This window comes from Vidua macroura, chromosome 8 (assembly GCF_024509145.1).
Source record: "Vidua macroura isolate BioBank_ID:100142 chromosome 8, ASM2450914v1, whole genome shotgun sequence".
Lineage (NCBI taxonomy): Eukaryota > Metazoa > Chordata > Aves > Passeriformes > Viduidae > Vidua > Vidua macroura.
In genome coordinates this window covers 31,948,669-31,965,117 of record NC_071578.1, presented here as the reverse complement: position 1 = coordinate 31,965,117, position 16,449 = coordinate 31,948,669, and positions in this window count along the sequence as shown.

The following is a 16,449-nucleotide window of genomic DNA, read 5'->3' as shown; positions in this document are numbered from 1 at the left end:
GCCCCAAGGAAGAGATATCATTGGAAAGTTCTCCCTCAGGGGATGAAGAACAGTCCATCTATTTGCCAATGGTATGTCTCTTCCTTGCTGTCCCCTGTCCGTGCAGCCGTCGAGGGCGTAATCATACACCATTACATGGATGATATTCTTGTTTGTGCCCCCACCGACGATCTGCTTACCCACGCGCTTGAACTGACAATCAATGCGTTGATTGCTGCAGGGTTCGAGCTTCGTGAGGACAAGGTTCAACGAATGCCGCCTTGGAAGTACCTGGGCCTGGAAATTAATAAGCGGACCATTGTGCCGCAGAAATTGGCTATTAAGAATAGTATCAAGACTCTCGCGGATATCCAGCAACTGTGTGGGTCTTTGAATTGGGTAAGACCTTGGCTGGGTATTACCAATGAAGACCTAGCCCCCCTTTTCAATCTATTGAAAGGGGGAGAGGAGCCGAGTTCTCCTAGGGCTCTTACCCCAGAGGCGAAAGCTGCACTGGAAAAGGTTCAGGAGACAATGTCTGCCAGGCAGGCCCACCGTTACCAACCGGGCCTGCCCTTCAAATTCATCATATTGGGTAAGCTGCCACACCTCCACGGGATGATCTTCCAGTGGGAGATCATCCAGGGTAGAAAGAAGGACCAGGACCAGAGGGACCCACTCTCTATAATAGAGTGGGTCTTCCTCAGTCACCAACGGTCCAAGAGAATGACACGGCCACAAGAGCTGGTGGCAGAGCTGATCCGGAAAGCGAGGGTCCGGATCAGGGAGTTAGCAGGTTGTGACTTTACATGTATTCACATCCCTTTAAAATTGGAATCGGGCCAATTTTCAAAAGGAATGTTGGAGCACTTGCTTCAAGAGAATGAAGCCCTACAGTTTGCACTGGACAGCTACACCGGGGAAATCTCTGTTCAGAGACCGGCCCACAAAATTTTCAATTTGGAAGTTCAATTTACATTGTCAGTAAAAAGTATTCAGAGTAAAACACCCCTTAAAGCCCTGACAGTTTTTACTGACGCATCCGGAGCATCCCACAAGTCAGTGGTGACTTGGAGGGATCCTCAGACTCAGCGGTGGGAGGCAGATATTGCCGAGGTAGAGGGATCACCCCAAATAGCTGAGTTGGCTGCAGTCGTCAGAGCTTTTGAGAGGTTCTCTGAACCGTTTAATTTGGTCACAGATTCGGCCTATGTAGCGGGCGTAGTGTCCAGAGCAGAAAATGCAATACTGCAGGAGGTGTCCAACATCCCTCTGTATGACTTGCTCTCAAAATTGGTGAAATTAGTCTCCCACCGAGAGCAACCATACTATGTGATGCATGTAAGGTCACACACAGACCTGCCGGGGTTCATCGCTGAGGGCAATCGGCGTGCCGATGCCCTTGCGGCTGCAGCAGTTAGGATGGCCCCGCTCCCTGACGTGTTCCAGCAAGCCAAGATCAGCCACCAGCTTTTCCATCAGAATGCGCCAGGCCTGGTTCGTCAATTCCATCTTACCCGTGAACAGGCACGGGCAATTGTGGCCACATGTCCTTCATGCCAATCGAATTCCCTTCCCTCTTTGAGTGCAGGAGCCAACCCTCGCGGGTTGCACAGCTGTGAGGTGTGGCAGATGGACGTGACTCATGTCGCGTCCTTTGGCAGACTGAAATACGTACACGTCTCCATTGATACCTTCTCTGGTGCAGTGTACGCCTCTGCCCACGCAGGGGAGAAGGCGGCAGATATAAAAAAACATCTAGTACAGGCCTTCTCCATGCTCGGCGTTCCGAGGGTCATCAAAACAGATAATGGCCCAGCGTACAAATCCAAGGAATTCCGAAGCTTCCTGCAGCAATGGGGAGTAGAACATAAAACCGGCATCCCCTACTCCCCGACAGGTCAAGCCGTGGTGGAAAGGGCTCACCAGAGTCTCAAGAGAATTTTACACCAACAACAGCCGACTATGAAGGTGGAGCCCCCCCAGGTCCGGTTGTCAAGAGCATTGTTCACGTTGAATTTCTTAAACTGCTCTTTTGAAAATCTAAACCCGCCGATCGCTAGACACTTTACAAACAGTGTGCAAACCAGCCTAAAGGCCAGACCTCCTGTGCTAGTCAAGAATCCAGAGACGTGGGAGCAGGAGGGGCCCTATGATATGATAACCTGGGGGCGTGGATACGCTTGCGTGTCCACTCCCTCAGGTTTGAAGTGGGTCCCCTCCAAGTTTGTAAAACCATATATCCCGAAGCTCCCGAAGAACGATAGTGATTCCCAGGTAGGAAATGCGGCGTGGAGGAGGAGACGACGCCGGAGGTCCTCCCTTTAAAAGTTAAAATTTTTAAGTACTTAACTCTGCTTTGTTTTAGTTTCCCCCACAGATTTCCTTTGCTGTTGTCCCAACCTATGATAACATCGGGAATGAGCCCCATCCTGTTTGTGATGCTGCTGAACATCATACATCCCCAGCGGGCGTGGATAGTTCCTCAGCCACAGGCCAACGTTTGGACCACCCTGGCCAAAGCAATGGACCAAGATCATATATGCCTATCAACCTCCTCTGCCGCCAATCCTATGCTTTCCTGTCTCGTGGGGATCCCACTGAGATTAAATGAATTTCCTTTTGTTTTTCCTAAAAGTTCAGTTTCCCCTCGAAGGAAGACCCGCTCCTTTGTCATCAAGGAAGTTGACCCTTGGAAGGAGTGGGTCAGAAAGTTACCCGTCCTAGAAACCCTTCCCCCAGAATTAGACCTGTTAGGTTCCTCAAAAGCCTTCGTTTGTATCCATTTTGCGGTCAATCCTGACCCCCAAGTCCGTCCCTTCACCGAGATCCGGCAATATAATCTAAATTATACCGCTAAATTTTGGTGCCGAAAGACAATCCACATCCCCTCGAGATCCACCCCCGACAATCGACCCCGCTCCCTTCCTAAAGGCACCTTTTTAATTTGTGGGGATAGGGCTTGGGCAGGCATCCCCCCTCACCTGATCGGAGGCCCCTGTACCTTTGGCCGGTTGGGCTTGTTCACTCCCAATAAGACTCAAATTGCTAATTGGCAAAAGAAGAATGCAACCCATCAATTGGCACGTCCCAAAAGAGAACTAAAAGATTTGGACCCAAATTGTGACTCAGAAATCATCCATTGGTCGAAACCAAAAGGGGTTGCGGCTATCGCGTTCTTGCCATGGGTAGCTGTAGCCAAAGCATTCGGGGAATTGGCTCACCTCGAGTGCTGGGTAGCTAAGCAAGCGAATTTAACATCAGCCGCGCTATCAGACCTCCTATCAGATGAGGAAATAACGAGGCAGGCCACCCTTCAGAATCGGGCGGCAATTGATTTTCTTCTTCTTTTGCATAATCACCGTTGTGAGGAGTTTGAAGGACTGTGTTGTTTGAATTTAACATCCCGTGCTGAGGACGTCCACGCCACGATAAACAAGATGAAAAGCATGATATCAAACATCAAGAAAGAATCAGGAGACTGGCTGGGGAGTGTCTTCGAAGGATGGGGACTCTCTGGTTGGGCACAGTCATTACTTCGAATGGGACTTTTAATTTTGTTTATTCTGAGTATTTTAGTTATCGGGTTCAGTGTCCTTAAACGGATGCTGGTCGGCCTAATAAGTACCACGGTTGAGGTGAATCGGGTCTCCATGCCGACACCACCAGAGGGGACCCCAGAAGAGAAGCAACCGTGGCAGGAGACAGCGCCGACACAGCAGCCGTGGTTTGGAGACCTGTACCCGGAATCGGAGTTTTTACCCCAGATTGAGTTTACTTCGTTTTGATTCTTAAGTTCTATTTAAGCATTCAGTTACATCCCCTTCTTTTTAAAACAAAAAGGGGGAATTGTTGTATTGTGTTTGCTATTACTATTGTAATTGCCCGTATTATTAAGATGGTTTGTCCCTGTTGCTCCCCCACATCCCTTTGGTTCCTTCCTTGTCACTCTTCCCTTAGATGACCTCTGGACTCAGCAGAACTGCTGAGTCATTCCTGTGTCCCCTCCCTGGTGCCCTGTCCATCACTCGGCAGCCCATTCCCACCACCTGGAAACTTCCATCAGGGGCGTCGAGTGATTGGGTCAGGACCCGGGACCCCTCCCCTACCTTCCCTTAATAGGTTGTTATCCCTGTCTGTTTCCTCGAAAGTTACTCCCCGGTTTATCCCTATTGGTTGTCCTCCCTTTCCACTCCCCCCTTTATAAGTCGCCGCAGAGCCCTTTTCGGGGCTCTCGTTGGCAGGCTGAGTTAGGTACTGTTGGAGCTCTTGGAGCTAACAATAAAACCTGACGTTTGCCCCCGAGGAGAGTCAGCCTCTTTGCTCAGTGTTCTCGCCGTCCCGTCGCTCCTCCAGAGGCACTCCTGGCAAGCCCTTCGGGGAACCCAAAGGGAGTGCCCTCTGCTGTCGCCGTGTCACCGAGCCGGGTCACTCGAGCGACCACTGAGTGGACACGACGGCAGATGGGGATCCGTCTGTCGTGTCGGGGGAGTCTTCGAAGTTCTGGTCGACTCGGGGCTCCAATTATAGTCCACAGAGGAGAGAGGGGGGGAACAAGTGTAATAATGAAAGTCCATTGTAATCGCCCCGAGGGAACGGGTGAGTCCACAGAAACCACCAAAGCAAGACGAATCCAATGAAGAATAAGTCCATTTGAATCACTGAAGGGAAACAGGTCATGTCATTAGTGGTCAGAGCACCAATTTCCCCTCCTCCCTATAGCAGGGGTCTCAGTCTCAGTCCTTGGGAGGAGGGTTCTCATTCTTTCTTTGTCACAGTGGTAACGAGGCAGATGAGGGGTCTTCAATGAAGGACCGCGAGAGTCACCCCAAAAGTTCATTGGGCTTAAGAACGGAGATTAGAAGCAGGCCGCGCATCAGGCTGTCCCGTGCTGGGTCCATGTCAGGTCTTTGCCAAGTCCTTGCCAACTCCTTGCCAAGTTCTTACCAGGCCTTGTTGGGAACAGCCAGCATGACGGTTCAGTGGTTCCACCTGTGCTGTGTCCTGTTCTAAGCCGGAACTACAGTGGGGGAAGGGATTCTTTCTTGTGGCAATCGGAAGGCAGAATGGAAAATGAGGGGCTTCAGACGGGCTCTTACACCACCCCGTGACTGACGATTGCCCTCGAAAGATCTTCATCAGCAGGATTCCATGGTGTCGTCTTGGAGTCTTCAGGACTCGTCAAGTGTTGGCAGCACGTCCCAGGGAAAAGAGAAGAGGAAAAGGGAAAGAAAGAGAAAACAGGAAAAGTAAAACAATCACAACATATTAGTAATCACAACAAATTAGAATTAAACAATAAGCAAAATACAATTAGTAAATCAATAATAGTTATTTAAATAATAATCAATATGAATCAATTAAACAATAAATTGATCAAATAATAAACCAGTATCATCAATATTAAACAGTAAAGTAATAAACCTAGTATAATCGATATTACTCAGTACAATTTTATAAACAATAAACAAAAATAATTAAAACAGCGATTAGAACAAATCATAAAAGAAAATGATGTAAAACATATCTTCTAACCTTATCATCTTCTTGTGTCTACTGTCCTGGGAACATCTCTAGTGTAAAGGATGTCGGCCAAGTGGTGTGCATTAATTATAGATGTTAATTTTGTTCATCGTTTCATCATTCTCCAATTTACAATAAGCAAGATTACTGATAAAACAAAACCAATCATAACTAAAATCAGAAGAACAACAATGGGATGACACAATTTCTTCAGGATACCGGTGGCGGTGGGTGACCACCCGAAAAGGGTATCCCACCACTTGTGCTCGGCATCACTTTTCACCCTTTCTACAACACGATGTATTTCTTGCACATGATGATGAACAGTTACCAGAGTTTTCTGTCCATTCCCCTTGATTTTTCCTAGGATCTCTATTAGATCTTGATGAAGTAATAATTGCTTTACCAGAGTAAGGTTCATCCCAATGGGAGTAGGCAGTAGCTTGTGAATCAACGTGAGATTGGATTCTAAAAGTTCATGTGAAGTAACTGGAGCTACAAAAGAAAAATCACATCCTGCAATTTTAGTAAAGTTGCAAGCACAAAAATTTGAATGATTTTTAGTAGCTACTACTGTACTTTCTATAAACACAGTATCCCAAGCGGTTCTGAAGCAGGCACACCCATTGTCTGTAGATACAAGGACTGTTTCAGAAGTCTCGTTAGGATGAATATCAAAATGACAGCTATTTTGTTCTGTGTCCAGACAAATATCTTGAGCTACAATTGCATTACCTTCACAGATAAACCCTAGTTGTTCTCAGATGGTACAGGACTCTAAATTGACAGTTTGCCATTTGTCATCAATTTGACGGGCCCATTCTCTATGTTCAGAAGGATAGAAAGTGGGTCCATCATGATTTAATCCTAGTGCAATGATAGGGAATATCAAATGCACCGAGGCATTTCTTATGGTCAACGCAAATGCTGTGGCTGTGTTTGTGTTAGGGTCATAGGTAAAATTCACTAAATTCCACCAGGATTGGAAATCTCTTTCAAAGTCAGTGGCACTGTCCCAGACTATTTTCCTAATTTCAGTAGGAAAAGTGCCTTCTTCACCTTCTCTTATAATTGAGGCAGCAACTGACTGCATCCATCATTGAGCCTGGATACAGCTAAGAGCTAAGGAAACGTTGCTTTGTGTGGCATTAAGTGCATCAATTATCAATTTGCTATTATTTACATTTATCTTTTCCCAATTTGCTAGAATGTTTGATAGCAACCACTGATGTGTTCCCAAGGCTGATAAGGACGATTGCAGTGGTTGTTGTATTTTGGTTAAATCTTTAGTTGTGGAAGCCAATTTATTCATTCATACTTCTGAATCAATACTATTTAGGATTCCCAATCCTGTTCCCACAAGACCAGTTGTGTCTCTTGGCAGCCGGTTTTTAGGAGGCTTCCACTGTCGCAGCCAGGTTGTCCAAGCCTGAAAAGAGGTCTGCAAAAAGGGTGAACAAGCTGGTTGTATTTCTCAGATATTGTTTTGCATCAGCAATTTGACTTGTTTAAGAGACCATAACAGATTAAACAATATCTGTTGTTGGCCAGTTTTCCTGATTCTATATGGTCCAATTTCAAAAATTTTCGGGCTAAGTGTAACCAGTGGTTGGGTGGTAGGTGTCACAACATTAACATCAAGTCCTACTCCAGTATTTGAATCAATACTTTCAACTTAAAAAACAAAAACAAAAACAAAACAAAACAAAAAAAAGTGCTTCAGTATTTTTGGACCAAAACCAAACTACTTCTACAGTTTGTGTTCATGTGAAATTGTGCCAACAATCCTGTACCCTTGGGTGCGTACAAACCTTTTTGTGCTTAAAGAGATCCTTTCACTTTTTCTGCATGCTACCACAATTATTTCAGACCACGGTCACTCAGCTGGTTTCTGGCCATGGGGTTGTGGTAGGATGCAGAAAAGTATTACCAGTTTTATCATGGATTAGGTGGTCTTCATGTCCCTCGGAGTTCTTCTGAAAAAGTAAACACAACAGGATTCTGCCGCCGAGAGGCAGAAAAGTTAGAATGATGGAATTATCCAGCATGTATTTGTCCAATGCTCTTTCCCTAGAGCACCAGAGGATTCCCATACCTATTTCTTCAGAGGGGGTTTTAGCACAAGTGCTACTAGTCCTATAGTAAGAGAGGTCCACCAGAACAGGTTGGCCAGGGTCATGAGCTGGATTATTAGGATCATTTGGTACAGAGCATAGGAGTCAGTGTAGATGCAGACCAAAGAGGAATTGTGTGCTTCTTGTTGAAAAATACTCCAGACAGCTATCAGCTCCCCACTGTGTGTACTACCTTCTCCCTCTGTAATCATTTGCTCACCAGAGGAAAAGTGGAGGGCTTCTGCCCTAGATTTCCATCCTTTTCCTTCCCCTTTAGCAAAAGCATCAGTAAACCAAGAGTTTGCTGATTGTTCGGGGCAGAAAGGAGGGGTTACTTTGATTACAGAGGCAGGTTTGTCCAAGCTCTCAGTTTCTTGGATTGCTAAAGTTTTTACAGCTCCTTCTGTCATTGAGAAGAAGTTACAGTAATGTTCAACCTGAGCATACCACTTTCTCACTGAGGCCCTCTAGGCCACCCCGTCAGGAGGGGGAGTCCCACTAGTGACTGTCTTAATAACCTTGAAGGGGCCTCTCAATACAATTGGTTGTTTTTGTGCAATTTTTTCTACTTCTATGAAAGCTAAGATAACCATCAACAATCCTTTTTCCCAGGTAGTGTATCTTTTCTCAGCATCTTTGGAACCACGGGAATCAAAACCAACAGGTCTTGTCGGACCCTCAGGACCCCGCTGCCATATGTGTACTGACAGCCCTGAGGAGGCAAATCCCCGTTCCACCTGGAAAGGATCTGTAGGATGGATAGGGCCCAGTGCTTGATGAGCTGTTGCTTCAAAAATCAGCAATTGCAATGCTGACTCCTGAGAAAGACTCCAATCCCATTTCACCCCTTTCCTCAACAAGTCATAAAGGGGAACAAATGGGTCGTTCCAGTGACTAGGAAATCTGTCTGGTCTTTCTACAGGAGATACAGCTGCTATCGTTTTTGGAAGGAGAATTGCTGTAGGTTTGAGTGATTCTGGAAGCCCACAAATTCAAGGGGTCATTATCTTGGGCTTCACAGGTAATTGCATCAGGGATTCAAAGCCAGGAATTCATTTCTTTTGGTGAGTCATTTGCAGGCAAGCAGCTTTGTGCACATTTTCCAAGAGCTGGTCGGGGGTACTAATTCTAGCTATGGGATCTCCCCTTTCCAAGGGGCTTGTTCCCCCGGCCCAAAAAGCTGCACGCTGTGTCAGGGACCATGTGTCACCTTTCTCTCCTGTTGTTAAGAAGACACCATGTCCCCAATACCCACTGGCTTCCTGTTCAGTGAATTGAATTTGATCACCACCAGTGAGGGACACCCGGAAAACATATTCTGTTTCTGATTCATGTGGAGGGTGTCCATATTCCCTTTTAAGCTTAGCTAGCTCGGTGGCAGTGTTTAGTTGTGATGGTATGTGTTTGGTTGTGATGTGAGGTTCCAGATCATCATCACTGAGATAGTTCTACTCTGTTTTAATCAAGGGTCTCAAGTGATGGCAGCAATGTTCCCCACAATTACTTGCTGCTTCAAGTTCTTGATGAGGATAGATTTGTTTAATGTGAGGAGTTTCCTTCTCCTCAAGCTCTGTAGAGGAATCAGCATGATGTGATTTGTTAATATGTTCCTCTCTTAAGGCAGCTCGCAATGCATAGATCACATTTTTTGCTTCATAGAACTGGTTTTGCAAAATTTCAACTAGATTTTGAAGGGAGTCTATTATAGCATGTTCCTCACTTCTTCGCTCGAAGCCATTTTCTATAGCTGCCGTAAGACAAGCTCCCAAAACTGAGCAGAAGATAGTTTTATTTTTGCCCAGTTTGAATTTTGTTTCATGTTGTAATGAACACACTCTATCAATAACATTTTCTAAGTTCAACCAATTACTCTGTGCCCATTTTTCTCCTTCTGTAGAAGGTCTGGCATTGTGTTTGGCTAGTAGTGCATAAAATTCAGCTTTAATTTGAAGGCTAAGATTGTCACTCATTTTGTGAAGGGACCAAAACCACGACAGGGAGCTACAAACTTAAGTTCCACAAAACTACACAGCCCTCGCTGTGTCGCCCTTCGCTTCCCTGGCTGGGTGAAAGGACAATCATCTGCCTGGGAGGCTCTGCTTAGTTGCTTCAAGTTGTCCCTTCCTTCCCAGACCACATACACACAACAACAACAAAACAACAGTGTCCCGCCTTTTGCACTAAGGGATCCTTTATGAATTTCCAAAGACAGTATGGGTGCCTTTTCAGCTGCAACCCTTCTGTCTAGACAGAAATCCTGTCCGTGACGCCAATTTTAATGTCACGATCCGTTTCTTGCGGGGTGTCGTAATGGTTCTTTTCACCGATCCCAAAAGTGCAACAAAGGCAAACAACAAGGGACTATCAGTTAATCACAACAAATGCACCTTTAGTAGGGGCCAAAACAGTAAACGCGATAGTGGGGATCTGAAAGGAGATAAAAGGTTAGAGAGAGAACAGGGATATGGGAATAGCTACCAACACAGGCGAGATCCTCAGTGCTCCGGACGATGGGGATCCGTCTGTCGTGTCGGGGGAGTCTTCGAAGTTCTGGTCGACTCGGGGCTCCAATTATAGTCCACAGAGGAGAGAGGGGGGGAACAAGTGTAATAATGAAAGTCCATTGTAATCGCCCCGAGGGAACGGGTGAGTCCACAGAAACCACCAAAGCAAGACGAATCCAATGAAGAATAAGTCCATTTGAATCACTGAAGGGAAACAGGTCATGTCATTAGTGGTCAGAGCACCAATTTCCCCTCCTCCCTATAGCAGGGGTCTCAGTCTCAGTCCTTGGGAGGAGGGTTCTCATTCTTTCTTTGTCACAGTGGTAACGAGGCAGATGAGGGGTCTTCAATGAAGGACCGCGAGAGTCACCCCAAAAGTTCATTGGGCTTAAGAACGGAGATTAGAAGCAGGCCGCGCATCAGGCTGTCCCGTGCTGGGTCCATGTCAGGTCTTTGCCAAGTCCTTGCCAACTCCTTGCCAAGTTCTTACCAGGCCTTGTTGGGAACAGCCAGCGTGACGGTTCAGTGGTTCCACCTGTGCTGTGTCCTGTTCTAAGCCGGAACTACAGTGGGGGAAGGGATTCTTTCTTGTGGCAATCGGAAGGCAGAATGGAAAATGAGGGGCTTCAGACGGGCTCTTACAGCCTCTCATTCACACACATTCATCCCCCCTTTATTCGCCCTGTAATGCATAGGATCTCCCAGTTGCCGAGCCGTGGGGGCTTTTAGCCACTCGGCACGAAGCTCGGATAGCTGGTACATCTGAGGGTCCACCAGAAGAACGGGAGGGACACTCGGGCTGCTGAAATCCTGCTCGTTGATTGAAGGGTCGCAGAAGGGGCAAACAGGGAGACAACGAAGCAGAAGGGAGGCAGATTCCGAGAGCCCCGAAGGGCGGGCTGAGGATTCTTTTACTGCGTAGGGGTAGGAGGGTTTAGCATTCGAGGGTACAATCGGGAGAAGGCTAAAGGGAGGGGAAATATAACATTAACCAGTGGGGAAAAGGGAAAGGAGTGTTCTTGGTGGAAGAACCAAAGGGAAAACGTGGAACAGAGAAGATTCTAGGCTAAGGGGCAGACTTGAACAATAACTGACAGGACAGGGGGAGGGTACAATTCTCTTCCAAAAGGGGGTGGAGAACTCATACAACTGCTGTTTCCCATGGCAACCCTAGACTGCCTTCCCCAACCCCTCCTCCTGCACCAGTGACAGCTTTTAACACTGAAGGGCAGTGCTATTGTATAACAAACACTTAACTCTTAGCCCAGCCGGGCTCGCTGGCTACTTTTGCAAGCTTTTTACCAACTAGCGATGCTTGTAAGCGGTGCTTGTAACTCCTAGCTTGTACCACGCTCCCACTAGCTGCGCTATCAGCTAGCGGCGTCCACAGCAGCTCCTCAAACCGCGGCTTGTGCCCGCGCGCCCGCTGCGCTATCAGCTGGGCCGCGCCTAAAGCACCTTTGCAAGCCCCGACTTAAGCCCCGCGCCGCGCTCCCCCAGCTCGCCAGAGACAGCCCGTGCCACGCATGCGTACCACCCGCTCTATCAGGTAGAGTGCGCACTACCCGCACTATCAGGTAGTGTGGGCTGAGAGCTGCCCTGCGCATGCGCTCTCTAGCACCGCCGCGCCGCCTCTCTGTATCTTAGCAACCCCGCACCGCGCTTCACCGTTCCACTCACACATACACACACACGCACAAGCACGCACGTCCGGACGTAACAGACACACTACACTGCAATCGGGACACACGCCACACACTGAAATCGCGCTTTCGCCCTCCCCGAGCCGCGCTATCAGCTGGGGAGGTCCTCCCGCCGCCGGCCTCTCCCCCGATGGCGGTCTGCTTGCAAGCCCCTAGGCAAACCTGCGCGCAAAAACATCTTTTTGCGACTTATCAGTGCCAACCGTAAGAAAATAAATTAACACATACCGCTTTCATCCGCTAGTCGACGGGCCGTGGTCTGCTCCCCGCAGTGTACAGCCGAGGCGCAGAGTCCCTCCGGGGAAAAGCCCCGTGGCGCCTGAGGGTGTCTGCTCCCAACCGGACCTGCGGGTGAGCAGAGCAGTCCCTTCGTGGTCGCCAACTGAAACGATACGCGGAAGAAATCAATAGACTCCATAACCTGGGGTAGTTATGAAGTGGGTATGTATGTCAGCGCCCGGCACACGTGAGATAGCTCTCCAAAACTTGTGCCCCGAGCCTCAGTCTGACCCACACTTTTATTCTTAAAGACGTTCCATATGCAATACATTGCACAACTTTTTCATGCGTATTCAACCCCTGGCCCCGCCTGTCCTCGCTTCTCATGCTAAGTAAGTCCACGCCCTTCTGGGCATGCGTGGTTTGCTGTGGTGGTCGTACGGGGGTCTCTTGGTGGTCCTGAGGCTGAAGATTGTGGTCTTCCTCATGATTGAACTTTTGAACTTTTCCTCTCTGCGCGTGCGCTTTTGGTCCTTTGGTGCTTATCTGAGTACGTCTGTCAGTCTTGATAGGCTTGGAGACAGAGGAGCTTCTTTATCTGGGTTCTCTCCTTCTTCTGGTATTGTTCTTTATGCAAGAAGCTTCAGAAATTTGCAATTTCCTTTGCCCTTTGTATTAGGCAGAGGTTTCTTAAGCAAAAGGTTGAAAATTCAACAGATAACTCTACAAGCTAAATTAGAAATGCTTAATTCATTTTGTTAACCCAACTCTAAAAATCTCTATTTCACCTCGAGAGCTGTCACAGAGCAGAAAGCAGCTGAGATGCTGAAAAGCAGCAAAGCTGAACAGCCTGCCTCAACTTCAGCAATGTACAAATGACTGAAGGCGAAACACGAAGCAGCAGAGCAGCGGGCTTCTGTGCGCACTGAAGGCAATTGCAAGAATCCAGCAGCTGCTCCTCGCCAAGCACAGTCAGCTGCCTGTGTTCTTGCTTCTTGACCAACTCACAGTTGCCCTTCTTTTCAGCAGCTGCCACCGTGTTCTCTGCATCTCGGAGCCTCTGGGGAGCAACAAGAATTTCCAAGGAGGGATGCATGACGACTATGTCAAAACCCAGGAAAGTTGTCCTGGAACACCTTCCATTGGCATGCCAAGAGTGAATTCAAGAGGCAGGAGAGCGGCGGCCACCGTCCTGCAGCAGTCTGCGAGCTTCGCACGCAAGCCGGCTTCTTCGCGGCTTCGTTCTTCGCCTCTTGTAAGTTACCGCGATCTCCGGCTGCCGGAGGCCAAGAAGCGGCTACTTCGCGCACAGATCACTGGAGCGGCAGCGGTGCGCTCCGAAGCGCCGCTTCTGCCGAAAGACGCCGGCAAGCGGCACTTGCTTTCGGCCAGCTGCGGAGCTGCGTATTCTGCCTCTCTAGTCGCCTACTTCTTAGCGAAAAGCTTTTCCGCTCCAGTTCTCAAGGAGAAAGTGTACCAGCACTGCTCACTTAGCCCGACCTTGCCAGGAAATAAGATTTGCTGCACATTCCAAGGACACTTCATTTTCCAGGGCAAGCTGCAACCTGCTGGCAGATGGCCGTGCTCTCTGACCACTCCTGCCCAGTTCTTGCTACTAACGGGCACGTTGCAGCCTGGCGAAGGCAAGAAACCTGGAGAGCTGTTACAGAGCAGAAGGGCAGCTGAGATGCTGAAAAGCAGCAAAGCTGAACAGCCTGCCTCAACTTCAGCAGTGTGTAATTGACTGAAGGCGAAAAACCAAGCAGCAGAGCAGCGGGCTTCTGTGCGCACTGAAGGCAATTGCAAGCAATCCAGCAGCTGCTCCTTGCCAAGCACAGTCAGCTGCCTATGTTCTTGCTTCTTGACCAACTCACAGTTGCCCTTCTTTTCAGCAGCTGCCACCGTGTTCTCTGCATCTCGGAGCCTCTGGGGAGCAGCAGGACTTTCCAAGGTGGGATGCATGACGACTATGTCAAAACCCAGGAAAGTTGTCCCGGAACACCTCCCATTGGCATTGCAGAGGTGAATTCAAGAGGCAGGAGAGCGGCGGCCACCGTCCTGCAGCAGTCTGCGAGCTTCGCACACAAGCCGGCTTCTTCGCGGCTTCGTTCTTCGCCTCTTGTTAGTTACCGCGACCTCCGGCTGCCGGAGGCGAAGAAGCGGCTACTTCGCGCACAGATCACTGGAGCGGCAGCGGTGCGCTCCGAAGCGCCGCTTCTGCCGAAAGACGCCGGGAAGCGGCACTTGCTTTCGGCCAGCTGCGGAGCTGCGTATTCTGCCTCTCTAGTCGCCTACTTCTTAGCGAAAAGCTTTTCCGCTCCAGTTCTCAAGGAGAAAGTGTACCAGCACTGCTCACTTAGCCCGACCTTGCCAGGAAATAAGATTTGCTGCACATTCCAAGGACACTTCATTTTCCAGGGCAAGCTGCAACCTGCTGGCAGATGGCCGTGCTCTCTGCCCACTCCTGCCCAGTTCTTGCTACTAGCGGGCACGTTGCAGCCTGGCGAAGGCAAGAAACCTGGAGAGCTGTTACAGAGCAGAAGGGCAGCTGAGATGCTGAAAAGCAGCAAAGCTGAACAGCCTGCCTCAACTTCAGCAGTGTGTAATTGACTGAAGGCGAAAAACCAAGCAGCAGAGCAGCGGGCTTCTGTGCGCACTGAAGGCAATTGCAAGCAATCCAGCAGCTGCTCCTTGCCAAGCACAGTCAGCTGCCTATGTTCTTGCTTCTTGACCAACTCACAGTTGCCCTTCTTTTCAGCAGCTGCCATCGTGTTCTCTGCATCTCGGAGCCTCTGGGGAGCAGCAGGACTTTCCAAGGTGGCATGCATGACGACTATGTTAAAACCCAGGAAAGTTGTCCCGGAACACCTCCCATTGGCATTGCAGAGGTGAATTCAAGAGGCAGGAGAGCGGCGGCCACCGTCCTGCAGCAGTCTGCGAGCTTCGCACACAAGCCGGCTTCTTCGCGGCTTCGTTCTTCGCCTCTCGCAAGCTACCGCGATCTCCGGCTGCCGGAGGCGAAGAAGCGGCTACTTCGCGCACAGATCACTGGAGCGGCAGCGGTGCGCTCCGAAGCGCCGCTTCTGCCGAAAGACGCCGGCAAGCGGCACTTGCTTTCGGCCAGCTGCGGAGCTCCGTATTCTGCCTCTCTAGTCGCCTACATCTTAGCGAAAAGCTTTTCCGCTCCAGTTCTCAAGGAGAAAGTGTACCAGCACTGCTCACTCAGCCCGACCTTGCCAGGAAATGAGATTTGCTGCACATTCCAAGGACACTGCATTTTCCTGGGCAAGCTGCAACCTGCTGGCAGATGGCCGTGCTCTCTGCCCACTCCTGCCCAGTTCTTGGTACTAGCGGGCACCTTGCAGCCTGGCGAAGGCAAGAAACCTGGAGAGCTGTCACAGAGCAGAAGGGCAGATGAGATGCTGAAAAGCAGCAAAGCTGAACTGCCTGCCTCAACTTCAGCAGTGTGTAATTGACTGAAGGCGAAAAACCAAGCAGCAGAGCAGCGGGCTTCTGTGCGCATTGAAGGCAAATGCAAGAATCCAGCAGCTGCTCCTCGCCGAGCACAGTCAACTGCCTAGGTTCTTGCTTCTTGACCAACTCACAGTTGCCCTTCTTTTCAGCAGCTGCCACCGTGTTCTCTGCATCTCGGAGCCTCAGGGGAGCAACAAGAATTTCCAAGGTGGGATGCATGAAAACTAAAATAAAAACTCAGGAAGGTTGTCCTGGAACACCTCCCATTGGCATGCCAAGAGTGAATTCAAGAGGCAGGAGAGCGGCAGCCACCGTCCTGCAGCTGTCTGCGAGTTTCGCACACAAGCCGGCTTCTTCGCGGCTTCGTTCTTCGCCTCTCGCAAGCTACCGCGATCTACGGCTGCCGGAGCCGAAGAAGCGGCTACTTCGCGCACAGATCACTGGAGCGGCAGCGGTGCGCTCCGAAGCGCCGCTTCTGCCGAAAGACGCCGGCAAGCGGCACTTGCTTTCGGCCAGCTGCGGAGCTCCGTATTCTGCCTCTCTAGTCGCCTACATCTTAGCGAAAAGCTTTTCCGCTCCAGTTCTCAAGGAGAAAGTGTACCAGCACTGCTCACTTAGCCCGACCTTGCCAGGAAATAAGATTTGCTGCACATTCCAAGGACACTGCACTTTCCTGGGCAAGCTGCAACCTGCTGGCAGATGGCCGTGCTCTCTGCCCACTCCTGCCCAGTTCTTGCTACTAGCGGGCACGTTGCAGCCTGGCGAAGGCAAGAAACCTGGAGAGCTGTCACAGAGCAGAAGGGCAGATGAGATGCTGAAAAGCAGCAAAGCTGAACTGCCTGCCTCAACTTCAGCAGTGTGTAATTGACTGAAGGCGAAAAACCAAGCAGCAGAGCAGCGGGCTTCTGTGCGCACTGAAGGCAATTGCAAGCA